Source organism: Apis cerana, linkage group LG1 (genome assembly GCF_029169275.1).
Source record: "Apis cerana isolate GH-2021 linkage group LG1, AcerK_1.0, whole genome shotgun sequence".
Taxonomy (NCBI): domain Eukaryota; kingdom Metazoa; phylum Arthropoda; class Insecta; order Hymenoptera; family Apidae; genus Apis; species Apis cerana.
In genome coordinates, this window is record NC_083852.1 from 1,453,135 (window position 1) to 1,469,033 (window position 15,899).

The window sequence follows — 15,899 nt, forward strand, 5'->3', positions numbered from 1 at the left end:
TTATTATTATTTCACTCGATGAGATATTTAGAACAAATTTTTCCAATTTACATTAGTATTTAATATATATATATATTATAAATATTCAAAATATTATAAATTTGAAAATGCATCAAATTTGTTATCAAGTTTCAATTATGGATAATTTCCATACTTTCAATAATACATTGTTACCAAATATTTTAAATGTCAATTGAGGACAAAGTTGGCAAAATTCTCTATCACCATCGATCAAGAATAAACAAGGTATCGATAACATGAATCTTTATTACTATTTTTATAACGATATTATTATAACGGTATAACGATAAAAAAACAATAATGCAGAAAATAATACAAGTATTAAAGAAGTATATTTTTGAACACTATGTATATATGAAAGTACGATTACTTACGATATTAAATCCAATGTTGCGGATGGATTAATGGTCAAAAAGTAGGATAAACGTGGCGATCGGCATCGCAATTTCGTTTCTCTTTGCCGCGCCGCTCTTTCGTCCGCCCACGCGTTCAATCTCGAGCGTGACAAGCGGATTACAAGCGGAACACGATTCTCCGCGCCTCGATAGGCCGATACGAGTTTCTCGCGACGCGAGAAATTTTTAACGTGCATCGTTCGTGGATCTGAAGATCGAAATTTGTCCGTCGCCCACGTTCTATCGAATCTATACTTTAATACTATTAATACTCGAATCTCTCTCTCTCTCTCTCTCTCTCTCTCTCTCTCTCTCTCTCTCTCTCTCTTTTCGAACGCATATTATTCCTTCGCATATTAAACCGTTAAAGTTTCCACGAGATTGCAGAAGTTGGTAAGGCTGCCTTATATAAAGTGGATCCATATACTAGATAATGTAATTTAAATTTTTATAACTTCTCGAGTTCGAGCGTGAATAAATATAAGAGGGGAGAGCAAGTTTGCAAAATATTCTCTCCGAGGGGGAAAATTTTTATTCGGTTTGTCGTGAAATCGTTTGTAATTGTTTACATCGAATTCGACCAGTTCCGCAAATTATCGATCGAACGTTCAACGTTCTGTCTAGGGGAGAGCAAGGCGTAGCGGAATTCCCTAGCGAGAAAAGTGAAAAGTAACGAATCGGAATCGTTTCGAGCGCTCGCTTATTATCCCCCTCCCGCGGATTAAGAAATAAAATTGCACGATTAATTCGTTTCCTTTCGAATAGGAAACAACGGGATACACGTTCGCAGAGAGCTGGTCTCCTTCTGGTAAAGATATATAATTTGCCACTCGTAATTACGCGGGTGACCGGTATATAAAAAAAAAAAAAAAAAAAAGGAAAAAAAGAAAAAAAAAGATCTCTCTATCAACGGATCGCTAACTGCATCCGTGTAACCCGTTTTGCACCGTGTAGAAACATGTTCTCCTCTTACAAATTACACGTTTCGTTTCACGGACGTCAACGAGGCCGTTTCTCGACCGGTGATAATGTCGTCAGCTGGCAACGGCGTTTTTCTTTCTTCGAAGAAGAAGAAGAAGAAGAAGAAGCGGGAGGATCTATTTCTTGATTATCTCTCTTGATTAATCCAACAAAATGGATTCGTCGATGCACAACGTGATTCTGTGGAAGAATCGTATTTCTATTTTCTCACGAAAGTTTTTACAAATCTGCAGTTCATCGCGAATGTCTTTTTTACGTATTTTTATCCTAAAATATATATATTTATTTATTTTTGTCAGTAATAGAATATTTTAATATTTCATTTTTTTTGTAGTTTCTTTTACAAATGTTACGCTGCATACGTTTTCCCGTAAAATTGTTATTTGATTGGATGATTTAAATGACCTGAGATTAGAATATATAAATTTTGTAAACCTTAATTATTTTTCAAAAATGATCTCGATCTACGAATCATCCGAATCACCCACGATCTACGTAACTCATTAATATCCTTTGATTAATAAAAAATTTTATTAACGCGCAATATTTATTTTAAAGCCATCGCTAAAATCATAAGCGGAAAAATATAAACTTTGGTTTATCGATAAACGATTCGAGTCCTACTCGATGCGGATGTTGAGAGGCTGCTTGGATACTCGCTTGGGTCCCATCATTACTCGCGGACAATCGTTGGGAGCCGGAACACACACGGCCTTGTCGAGGATAGTTTAACCACCACGCCCTGCCCCGACATTCTCCTCGATTACGCGTGCAATACACCCACACACGAACGAGGACTCGGCCGCAGTCCTCGCGTGGGCAGACTATTCACCCGCGGTGAAAACGATCCACGCTTTTCCTTTTTCTTCCCCTCTTCTTCTTCTTCTTCTCGTTTTCTTTCTTTTTTTTTTGCGTTCGAAAATTGTCGTTGTCGTTGCTTGTAAACTCGCTTCGAACGTGCGCGGAGGAACGAAATTGATCGTGAGATAAGCTGATCGCGAGTTTTCTTGTTCGATGGACTTTCGGATTTTTTTTTTTTCAGATTTTTATTTCGTATCCGCTCGTTTCTTCGAACGACAAATTGTCATATCGGATTTTTAAGAGATCTTTCTTCAAATTGTTTTCGCGAAGGAGAGGAAGAAGAGGAGGAAGAAAAGAATTTAAAGTTTTTTAATTTTGGATTAAAATGAAATTTTGGATTGAAATGAAAAATCAGGGAGGGGGGAATTTCGTTTTGTAAAAGTTAAATGATTTGATAATCGAGAGCAGTTTATCGACGATAAATAAATTATATGTAGGTAGATTTCAGGGAAGGTGAACCGTCGTAGTTGCGGTTTTAATCGCGGTCTTGTGTTAGAAAGTGGCTATTATATGCTTCGTATATCTGATTAAATATCGAAAAGATATTATTGATGACGAAGCGCTTGTTAGTTAATTTTCTTCGTTTATGCTCACTCAAAATTCCTTGGATGGAATATTTATGCTTAGTTTTATGCCTCCATATTTTTTTGATATATATATATATATTCGATTAAAATATTTTTCAATCTTATAAAGACCATCGAAAAAAAATAAAAAATTAATGTAATTGTATCTAATGTTACATTTGTGAATAAAATTTGAATTTCGTTTGTATAGAAACTGAATTAGTTTATACATTTAGAAAAAGGAAACATCGGTAATTTTCGTTTTAATCGTTGCCTAGTAACGTATTATTATTACGAGAATCAAGGATTATGCCCTGCACTTCGAAAGATATATCGTGAACTATTGGCGATTAATACTATCAGATGACAGAATTAAACGTATAGAATTGCTATTTCCTAGTTATCACTCCGAGAATTATTGCACAGAACGATAAATTAAATCGTACAAATAAGTTGTAATTAATTTAGGTAAATTTAATTATCGACGTGAAATCGAATTATTAGTAGATAACATCTTTAATTTTCTGTAATTTACATAAAATTCTCAAAAAAAAATTCATGAAAACAACGAACGTCGAATCGAAAAAAATAACATATATTTAAATATACAACTGCGCGAATGTTTAAATATCTCTTGATATTTTGTAAAAAGTGATCCGTAACGCGAATGTCATCGATTAAACTACAATTTTCCAAACAGCTGTCACAGAGACATTAACAATTATCAATGTCACGAAATTTTCAATACTAATTACTCGCTTCTGCAATTTCTTCCATCTCACTCACTCGAAGATAAAACGTTATAATCGTTTTACGTCATGTTTTTCACGTTCAAAATATTTTTCAATAGTTTTTGTACGAACGAATGATATTATATCGTGATAAGACACAACATTAATCCATTTTTGAAAACTCGTAAAATTGAAAATAATTTTGAAAATATTCATTTTTCCAATTATTAAAACGAGTATCATTTCAATAGTAATTTACTAATATCTATGGATACAACTTTACAAAAAAAAATCACCGAATCATGTTGATATTCATGGAAGAAAGTAAAAAGAAAATGTATTTGAAGTTCGAAAAGGAAAAAAAAAAAAAAAAGAAAAAGAGAAAAGAGAAAAAAAGCGGAACGAGTCGTAAGAATTTTATTGCACTGATGCCCGGAACGAATCGATGCTCATACTACTTATCCAACGTATCCGTGAAACACTTAAAATCTACTTTCTAAAATTAAATTTCAAACGCATAATTGTTCTATTTCCATATTAAAGATTATAAAATGCGATATAATTCCCGATTGCTGCACGGTTACACTGTTGCAACTACGTACGTGCTATGCGATTAGACAGACTTGCCAACTTGTTCGACAAGATTGTATCAATATTAACACAAAGCGTAACGAACAATTAGTGTTAACCTGAAAATGAAATTCGATACTCTGTCACTTCTTTGCACTTCTGTTTCCTTCTATTTCCCGGAATATGCACGTATCTTGAGTCAAGAATAAGTTATTTCGAAAAATTAACGAATTTGCGCGAGTAATTGCGGGAAGAGGAAAGATGGTCGTAACGGTAGGTTGTTAATCGACCGACAGATGACGTCGTGGTTTGTAACAAACGGTTCAAGTAGCATTCGAGCAAGAAAGAATCCAAGATGGAGATCAGAGCGTGCGTTTGCACGTGTATAAACCGGGCTATCGACCCGGATGTTTTGTTCTAAAGGATGCTCATTTTGTATACGCTGAAGTTTCACACATTTATCGATAATCCTTACCGTTCTTGGATCAAATGGAAAATAATCTTCATCGTGATCAATAGATAGGATGGATCAGTGAAATGAATACGAACGAAGAATTCTTTTATCTATATATGAACTTGTTGGAAGAAGACAAAGGTAATATAATTAAATTCCGTAATAAAAGTTCATTGATTTCCTGTATCCTCGTGACATTTCGTCTTTTCAATCGATGCAACGTTTTATAATTCCGTTTGAAAATAGAGATAAAATAATATTATATGCTTCATGTTTCGAAATTGTTGTTACGAAGACAATTATATACGACACGAAGAGAACGATCGAAAAAGTTTCAAGGTCTGGATTGAGAAATCGTGCAGTGATCCATCATATGTGTTCGTTATCCTGACAGATTTACAACTCTCTCTCCAAGTTTGCGAGGGGTACGATGATAGCAGAGAGCGTAAGATAATATCAGCCACGGTACTTTTTAAAGTAAACTTTAAGTGAATTTCGTAAAAGGTAGAGTGAAAAAGTTAATCGAAAATTAAAAAAGATTCGTAAAAGCTATGACTCTATAGCATATAACTTCATTTAATGAAAATTTTCCTCCATTCTCCTATTAATTAAATAATCTTTTTACCTAAGATTAAAATTAAAAAAAAGAAAAATTAATAATTATTCTTGATGATTTTTCTAATATATTGCTATTCTAAATAGTGTTGTAAAGATTTTACTTATCGTTAAAAAAGTTGTCAATTTTAGAAAATCCAATTTAAGTTGGATTAATCGTTGTTTACTAATCGATGATAATACGTATATAAAACATCAAGATTGAAGAACTTGATAAATAGCTTTTGCAAATGTTTATCAAAAAACGACGCTCTTCCGTAATTCGAAATTCGACTTATTTTAATATCGAGATATTTTCAAAATTTTTCGCCGTCAATCGTATTATAATCTTTGATATTGGATTTGATTTAGATTTATAAGCGATACGTATTGAACTTGATACCATCGATATAAACAATGGACCGAATTGCTCTCTCTCTCTCACACACACACTCACATTCTCCGCTGATATTCAAGGCTGTACATATCCCTGCGACAATCTCCTCGGCAGAAACACAGTCGGCACGATAAATCGATATCGATATAGAGGAATAATAGAGGGTGGAAAAACGGTGAGTAATAAGCGTGTGCAATGAAAATAGGCGGAATGCGTGTCCGCATAAATTGCGGATAGCAAAGCACGCGTGAAAGATAAAGCACGCCTGGACTGTTCTCTCCTCTTTTTTTTCTCTCTCTCTCTCTTCTTTTTTTTTTCACAGTCATGCAATTACGCGTTTCATCGACAATCAATCCGTGCAAAGGAGAAGAGGAAAAAAGAATGGGCAAACGAGTTTGTGAAAAGAACGACGCGTGTTGCGTATGTTTGCAAAGTATGTTTAAAATCAAAAGTATTGGAAATAATCGTTGGAATGAAATAATATTCGTATATATAGAAATATATTTGACCCACATTTTGAAGAATATCGGTGGAATTGCATAAAAATAATCCAACGGATTCACGAGACAATTGCATCTAATTTACAACAAACAATGGTTACGAATTTACGATCGACAGTATATATTTTTATCTATTATATCGAATTACCACGCAGCATCGTTTACGCAACAGAGTGTAATAATTCATTTCGGAAATTAAAGTTTCTTCCATATGACAATGCAACTTCTTCTCGTATCAAAAATACATGCACAAAGTTGTTTCGAGGTAAATCTTTGATGTCGTAAATCTCGATGTCGTCCAAGTAAGAAGGGCTCGAAAAAAGAGAAGGGAAGGAAAGGAAACGGAGAAAAAAACAAAAAACAAAGCGATGATCGACAGAGGCGTGAGAGAAAGCGCGGCGAGTACGTAACGTGTGTGCAAAGAGGACGAAAACGAAGCTGTGTACAGAAGCGATTCTCGATAAGTTCCACGAACGATCGGCTTTTATGCTGGGAAGCGCTTGGACACGGTAGTTGGACCGTGACCGAACCAAGAGCATAATTAATTATGCGATGCGATCGTTGGCCAGTTGGTGGCAAGGAACCAGCCACCGTTCAGATTGCGCTTGGCCGGATGATAAACAGATCTGGACCGGAGGAGAAAATTTCAGATAAATTAAACCGAGATGTGTTTCCATAAATAAATATTATTTGAATATCTTTTTCGAAATAATATTTATTTATTGTTCGTACGTGGATTTGTAGCGTGAAATGAAATATCTATTTTCCGTTTAATCGAAATGTGTGTACACTACTGTGAAAAAAAAGGTTTGGAAAATAATTAAAAATTTTATTTTCATTGCACAAAAGTATATATATATATATATAAAATGATGCGAATTGTTGTAAAATAACTTTAAAAATTTGTTGCAGATTTTATTTTATAATAATTTCTCTACATCTTCCAGAATTTGCACGTCTTACAAAGAAGTTAGAAACTACTTACCGAAGAATACTTTCTAAGTACTTTGTAACTTGATAATGCAAACGCATAAATTTGTGTACTATGTAAACGGAAATTTCACAGTAACAACTCGAGCTAAAACTAAACATTGTATAAAATCCAATCAGGTATACGTATATTTATATATAAACAGCCAAGTTATCGATCGTATATTTAAATATCCCTTTTTCCAAAATTTTTTTAGCGATATGTACTTTTTTTTTTTTCTTATAAATCGATATATACATCGTCAAATATATATTATATTAATTATCTTTGTGATATAGCAGGTTTTCACGAGGATTTCGACAAATAAATCAAAAATAAATTCTAATAAAAAAAACAAGAAGAGAAAAGAAACGGCGACTTATCTATCGTTGATCTGAAAGCAATCGAAAATACAATGATCCATATGAACGGTACATAACGAATAGTTGTATCGAGTTATTACGCAATAAAGGACAATGTTGGCATAGGATTTGGCCCCAGGCAAGACTTTTAATCATATTCAATCGTATAATAATTAATATTCATTCTTGCGCGTTAATATTCAATCTTGCACAATCAGGAATCGACGAGCGATTTTCAGACAGCCGGTGTCCCGTTAAGAAATTGCATTTGTATGCTATCGAACGATCCGATCTCCTCTTGGATAGCTTGCTTGTGGCACGATAAATAATGTTATATGTGTGCCCCCCACTTTTTTTTTCTTCTCTTTCCCTCCATTTCTTCTCTTCGTAACAGTAAATTCGTTTCTTTATCTTTCTGTCTTTTCTGTCGAGTTGGAGAAAATAGATTCTTGAAATTGATATTTAAAGGGAAAGTTTTCTTCCTTTTTTAACCAATATGAAGCATATTGTGGATTTCATTTCAAAAAGGTGGGGTAAACATCCCCCAAATTTGGTAAAATGATTAATTTAATACAAAATCTAATCCAAATCATATTCAAAAAAGAAACTTATACGATATGAAACACATTGTGAAGTGAAAATATACACGTAACCTAATCTAAAACAAATTCAAAAAGAGAAAAGTATATGAAACACTTATGAAATCTAATAATAAAGTGAAATTAATACATTAATAAGTAAACCTGATCTAACGCAAAAACACATTCAAAAAAGGAAAAATACGTATCCATGAAGCGACATCTGACAACAAAGTGAAAATAATCTAACCCGATTCAACTTAATTTAAAACAAAAAAAGGATAATACGAAACGCTTACAAAGTGAAATTAGTACATATATGTAAGTACTTCATTGCTAAATGTCATTATGGCCCATATCTTGAAAACGGATACTTTCTATCTTCAATTTGTGTACGGATATTCCATAATTTCTAACACTCGTTTCAATCTATTTCAAAATCTTTCCAGATCGATTTCTTGAACGTTATTATGCGATATCCAATTGTAATCCTCGACAAGAGCAAAAGCTTCTTGATGGCGCGAGAATTCTTATCGCGATCGTCATTAGCCTGATTCGAGACCTCCCACTGGCTGGCAGCTTTCTACGGGTAAGCGTTATTTATTGGAGGATTAATAAGCGGCTGGCTAACCGGTGATTAGAGGCCGCCTTCTCGAGACTTTCATTATCGTAAAACGTGTCGATTGTGATTGTGCCCCCGACACCGATGAAAAAAACTATCTTTACCACGGACGCCGTTCCTTTCTTCCACTCCTGGGATGAGCATCAACAATCATGTGGATTGATTATAAATGGAAGATTTTACATTTTTAATTTTCAACGTTACGAGGACGTTTCGTGTAATTGGAATTTAGATAAGTGAACTCGAGCGATACACGTGAGGAGGGCTCGTTCATAAAGTTGGAATTCCAGTTCTGTGATATTTTATTTCAATCCTTCCTTTCTCTCGCGATGAAGACTATTTACAATAATGTATTGGATTGATCATGAATGGAAGTTTGAAGATTTTTTTCACATTTTTAACGAAGGCGTAATTGGAGTTTATATAATCACATAATCACGTCTATTATGTAAAGTATCGTACGTATAAAATACAGTTCCGTTACATTCGCGAGTATTCTTCATTTCATAGACGCCTCTTTCTTTTTAGCCGGTGATTAAGACGAAGATTAACGTTGATGGAAATTTAAAGATCTATTTTTAACTCTCTGAGGATCAAAAAGTGGCCGGATTCATGGATACCAACTATTTAATTGAGGATTAATTATATTATATGTAATTGAAGATGAAATCACGATTCCATTTATATTAAAATTCGCGTGTTCCACCAGACTTGCAGATTCACACTCTTCCACCATTTTTCAGAGCTCGAGTACAAAAGGCAATTTACTGCGTGCTTCCCTGCATAAACCATGAACTACGAATAAACAAACGTCCAATTTCAAAGAAATGTTATCTCGTACACGGGTTAACCGATAACCATAACGATCGGTGGATGCGGATATTTCGTGAGATCCACTTCTCCGTAAAAAGGTTTGTACACGTTGAACGCGATTACCTTATCGACGTACAAGGGAAGAAACCTTTCGATCGTCCTTGCACGACAGGACGGCGAAGACCTTTGCCACAATGGCGACGCTCCCACTCACGATTGGAAAAATTTCTCGTTTCCTCGTCGATGGCCGCAATCATGCTGAACGATAACTCTGGACGACATTTTAATATTTGAGACGATTAACGAGTAATTATGATGAGTGATGAACAACAGTTTTGTCTCTCTGGTGTCACCGTTGTACGTTATTACACGTTGTTCTCTTTGAAGCTTGGCGGAATGGTAAATCACTATAATTAAGAAGTCTTATGAAATAGAATTAATCCCTTGCTTTGTATTTCAAGAGATATAATTGGAACAGAGGAATTTCAATTCAGAGGGAATATTAATTTTAGGTTCTTTTCCTGGGAAATTTTGATTTTACAATTTCTCGAGATGGCCGAATAATGATGGTGGAGAGTCCGTTTCGTATGAACGTACGAACAAAGAAATTATATTCTTCTAAATTTTTTCACTTTCTCTCTTAAATTAAAAAGAAAAATACGGAGTGATATAGAAAATATTTTGTTGCGAGTAGATTTCAATTTTGTTAATTCAAATCCACGTGGAAGATGCTCGAGCGATTTAAAATTTTGTTCCAACGTTATATTATCATCTTCATTTTTAAAAATGACAAAACACGCTTTCACTAAATCCAAACATATCGCGTGAACGAAGAGAACACGATCCAAATTTCTCCTCGATTCGAAGAACCACTTCCTGGTTTCTATTATGATTCAACGGAGGACGAGAGCGAGATAAAACGTATTAATATTAATCACGTATCTTGTCAATCTGAACAAGATCGATTCTTGTTAGAACAATTTCGAGCATCGTATCGCTTAGATTCTTTTTTCTTTCCTCCTCTTTTCAATTTTTCTTCTCCCTCTTCTTAAGGTTTCGAAGAGAGAAAGAAGAATCGAGAGAAGAGAGACGACTTTTGTATAGCGGCACCGGTGGCGAGGATGGAAGGACCAAGCCCTCGAGGATAGAAATATACCTTATTCGATGGTGTCGTTCACCTTCCGGATAACCGTAAGCGAAGACCGGTCCAAAACGGAGCGGAACACCGGTTGAAAGAGACTTTCTTTTACAAGATCCTCGATTGTTTCTTCCTGGATTCGAAACGACAGTGATCTAATGGAAATTGATCGATCGACATTTGTTCAATTTAGTAAATAAGTGTAAAGTGATTTAAATTTCACGAGAATTTTGTATCGATTAAATTTAACTTGATATGAATTTTAATACAGATCAACACTTTTGATTTTTGATTTACAACAATCATGTAAATTTGTATCGATTATATATGATAATCGATATCCATCCATGATATAATCATTACCGATACTTTTGTAAGAGATCAGAATTCTTTGTGAAAGAAGTCTAATTACATTAATTTCCATTTCTGACGCAAGAATTCGTGTGACATCCCTGATTGTATGCAACCACGCGTGGCCATGCCAACAAAACAAATGAAACTAGATTAGCACTAGATTATCGTTTCAACGAAATCACATGGTGACGCCAAAAGGAACTAGACCATCTTCCAACGAAGATAAACAAAAATAATTTGAAATGGGCACTACGATTACACGTAATCACAAACAATAATATCTAACTGGCATTTCCAATGTAAAAATTCGTATTACTCTAATTATAGACAATCACAGGTGCTCAACAAAATAGTTCGAACAATTGTAATTAACGAAATCATATGGGTTGGTCAAAAGAAACTAGGTCAAGTTCCAATGAAAATAAAATCACTTGAAACGTCACGAAAGGCGATTAACTCTTTATTTCCACTTTATTAATACAAAAATTCGTATGATAATTCCTAACTGCAAATCCATGTTAAGAAAACGGCAGCAATTTATAATTTCAACGAAATATACGATATGGTCAAAAAAAAAACTAGACTATCTTTATATTTATAGATAAACGAGAATAAAGAAAAGACAGGACTTGAAGAACAGGCGGCGATTAACCCATTACCACTTTATTAACCGCGATCACGTCAATTCTTCGAGCAACAATACATTTAACACGCGTTTTACGTTTAATCGAACGATTGCTCAATCATTCCCGCCGCGTCGAGAGAAAGAGAATTAATTCAACGGGAGATTTATGGACGAACGCGGAAGATAAAGTTACATTTGATCAGATTATATTTTATTACGTATTGCGGAGGTGTGGAGAAGGGTTGCAAGCACGGCTATAAAATTAGAATAACGCGTGTAAAGAACAACCGATGCTCGACAATAATGTGAATGTACATTGACCGTCACGTCTGCCGGTAATACATGTTTCGATTTTAAAACTGCTACGTTAGAATCGTTGGGAATGAAGAGAGTGGAAACAATTTGTAACGATTAAATAAATTAGCTTCTAATCGAGTAAATAATATTAAAATTATATAAAAATTTTATTTATCTATAATATCAGGGGGTTATCGAAAAAAGATCTGCGTTATTTTCATACGTAATCCAAAAGTACAATAATTCGATGATCTATCTCCAACAACAAAATTGGAAACGTAGATACGAGTGAAATCAGCAACCAGAATTTTTCGAGTGAAAATTTCTGTCAACGAAAAGTGAAAAAGTATCTACGACAAACTTTTACGATCTCACGCATATCATCGCTGACTTTCTACAACAAAAGTTACTTAACCTAACTTAACAAGCGTAGCTCGCTATTATCCATCGAGTATCCTACATCGAATGAAAAATATGAAAAAAGTTAAAAGAAGGTGGCGCTCTAAAACGTAAACGTAACCTGATCCGCGACTTGAAGCAGGATCGAATCGAATCGAAAGTGACTTTTCAGTTTGACGAGAGCACTTGTACATGTGCCAGGACCTCTTTCGTTCGCCTGTTCCGCCAATCTGCCTAATTATACGTTGCATTACACGTTACATGCGTTCGCGTGCACGCCTATAAGGATAAAAGCGACTTTCTCACGAACTTACCTTTCCTGTCGGCTAGAATATCCTTTTGCTACAGTTCGTTATCTCAAAGAAGACGAAAGCTCGTCGATCAAATTAAATTCTCATCGTGAGAAGAATTGATTTCCTTAAAATTGGAAAAATATAACGCATATAGCATGATGATGGAACGTATAACATTGCTCGTATTAAATTTCTCATTTGTTACTTTATTCGATCAAATTAAACGTCAAGGATCGAAAGAAGAAATGATTTAAAATTGAAATTGGAAAAATATAGTATTTACAATTTTTGATTTAAATTTGGAGATCATTTTTGGATCGCCGAAAATTATGGATATTTTTTTTTATTTAAAAATTTTAGGAATTATTCAAACGCATTTAAAATATCAATATCATATATTTTCGCGAAGTGAAAAATTATCAAAGCGACGCGATTTATTACAAAAATTCTTCGATTACAATTTATATTTTTTTAACGATCCAAAAAAATTTCCAAAATGACAAATTCGAACTAAAAATTTTGCTCAATATCATAATACAACTTACTTACATTTAAATTTTAATAAAAAAATTCTATAATAATAAAAAATAAAATAAAATTAAGATACATAATCGAGAAAAAAATTAAAATTTCATCGAATTTTTTTCTGTATCACATTATACCTGCTTATTTTTATTAGTATTTTGCTATACTAATTTAACGAAAATTTTATCCGCATTCGTGCAACGCATCCCGATATTTCGAGTCGATAAATTAAAATTTAAAATTAATCATGATTTATGGAAATAGGTAAGCGACCACAGTACTTTGTATCCCGTTACGCTCGTAGTGGTAGGTCTCGATCGAATCGAAAGAAAAGCGATCCTACGCCGTGGAATCCGAACACGTGCAGTACCATGTGCGTTCGATGCAAATAGCGATGCGCTAATTTTTTTTTTATTAAATTGCAAATTAATTCTCTCAATTCGCATGAATCTTTTCTTTACGAAAAATTCAAAGAAAACCGTGCCTCGAAGACAACGTGTTTAATTAATCTATCGAGAGATTGAGCATAAATCACTGTGAAGTTTTATTCGACATTTGGTATGAAAAAAATTCAGAAAAAGATCTGTAATTAAATTATTTAGAAATTCCATAGAAATCTTCTTTAGATTCTTCAAGTTTCCATTCTTCGTATCGATCGTACTTGTACGCTTGTAATGCGTTGCATTAAATCAGCTGAGAAGTTGAGATATCGCTTGACGATAACAGTTTACAGAGAAAGAATTTTCTTCAGATGTTATCTCCGCGACTTCGCGATGTGTTGATTTGATTGAATGGCCAAGAAACGTTTCTTAATCGCGTTAAAGACGTATGTTAGAGACGTGATCTAACCTAAAAGAGATACATTTTCGGTGATGTGAAAATCGACCGATTCGAAGTTTGTAATTTATAATTTACATTTCACGCGATCGAATGGATATGTTTAGAAATGGATATGTGTAGAAATTATGCGGTTGTGCCAGGTATATTATTATTATATCGCATAGATATAATAATATCGTTGTCAATGTACGGTAAGTATTAATCCATATTGCGTCAGTCGATCAATGTAAACATCGTATAATAAACGCGTCCAAGTATGAAATACCATTGCATATCATTATTATAAATAAAAAGGATATATAAACGGTTTCAAAACCGAGAGAATAGACATTTTCCTCTTTGAAAATTTTTTTTAAGTCGAATTATTGGCAAGGAACAATTATATATATACATATATATATATTTGTTAGATTTGTGGATGATGTAGTTACGTATTTGAAAGGAAGAAAAAAAACTTGATGGGAGAAGGATGACACGGATAATCGATAGGATGGAACGCGTGACAAGTGAAACGAACCTTTACACCTGAAACAATAGATCGTTCTAAAACACGGGCGTGATCTCATAAAGAGTAACGAGGTATCCATTTTGGCAGATGCTTATTACACTCTCACGGATTTGTGCGGTCGTCGAAGGCGAGGATAATGGACGCGGTGCCCGCAGCGTTCCTTTGACTCGGCAAGAATTTAACTCAAAACGTTACACTCGGTGTACACACCTATTTTCTGCATTCTAACGTTCCACACGATCGTCCTCGTGCATCTGCATACACCACAGCCACGTGTTACAGCGATCTCAAATCGGCCGCTATTTACCAACTGTATTTAATGTATTTTTTATTTTGATATTTATCATGACGCGATGCCATTCGAATACACGATATATTCTGTCCATAACCGAACATTGTTAATTTTAAAAACAGAGTTAAGTGATTTTGTTTTTACGCGAGGTGATTATATTCGCTTTAATTTAATTGTTAATAAAGATAACTTCGTTAATTCTGAAACCGGTATTCGGATAATTGAAGCCTGTTGAACGGATGTTAAACGGAAATTTAGAAAATTCGTAAGGATTTGTCAATGATTGAAATGATACAATGTGGAATAGAATTTTATAACATAATTGAAATATAAATGAATCTAATACTACGTAATTGTATACTATAACTGTACGAAATAAAATATTCTTTTTACACTTTACACTTCTTTATTAATGCTTTAACGAATGATATCTTGTTCACTTCACTCAGTTTGTATATAATGAAATCAATTCGATAAATATCCTCGAATAATTTTAGACAAAAACCTAACCTCTTTTTTATAACCCTCAACTCGTAGATGAATCATAAGTATATATATTACAAATATATTTAAATGATATATAATGATATATAATAAAGAAAATTTGTTTTCTAATAATTTTTTGCAGTTTCTAGTACATTTACACTTTTTTGTCGATGCTTTATGACAGCTTGTTTACAGAAATCAGTCACTTATGAATACCCTCGAATAATTTTAGACAAAAACCTAACCTCTTTTTGATAATTCTTAACTCAAATGAATTTAAGTAATGTTTAATATATAATATTACTGTATTAATATACTGTACCTAAATCTATTACGAATAATAATTTAAACGAAATACAACAAATGAAATTTGTTTTTTAAATTTTCACAGTTCTTAGCATGTATTTACACTTTCCTAGAGATCGATCAATTCGCATATAACGAATACCAATTTAATAAATATCCTCCTAATAATTTTAAACAAAAATCTTTACCTTTTATCTTTTTATAACCCAACTCGTTAATGAATCTAAATTACCGTATATACATCTAAATATTTCTATCGATGCTCCACCGAATGACAGAGGTTTTCGTTCGTCAGTGATTGGTCAATTCGCGTATATAACGAATATTAATTTAATAAATATCCACAAATAAATAATTTTATAGAATTTCGTAATTTTCTCCGAAGGCAGAAACCTTTACCTCTTTCTACCAGCCCAACAAC

At 33.6% G+C, this 15,899-nt stretch overlaps 1 protein-coding gene across 1 annotated transcript in view; it reads left to right on the forward strand.

Annotated features, from left to right (window-relative positions):
- Positions 1–15,899, forward strand: part of LOC107992818 (class A basic helix-loop-helix protein 15) — a 137,134-nt gene that overhangs the window by 73,382 nt on the left and 47,853 nt on the right. The gene's annotated exons all lie outside the window — the stretch shown is intronic.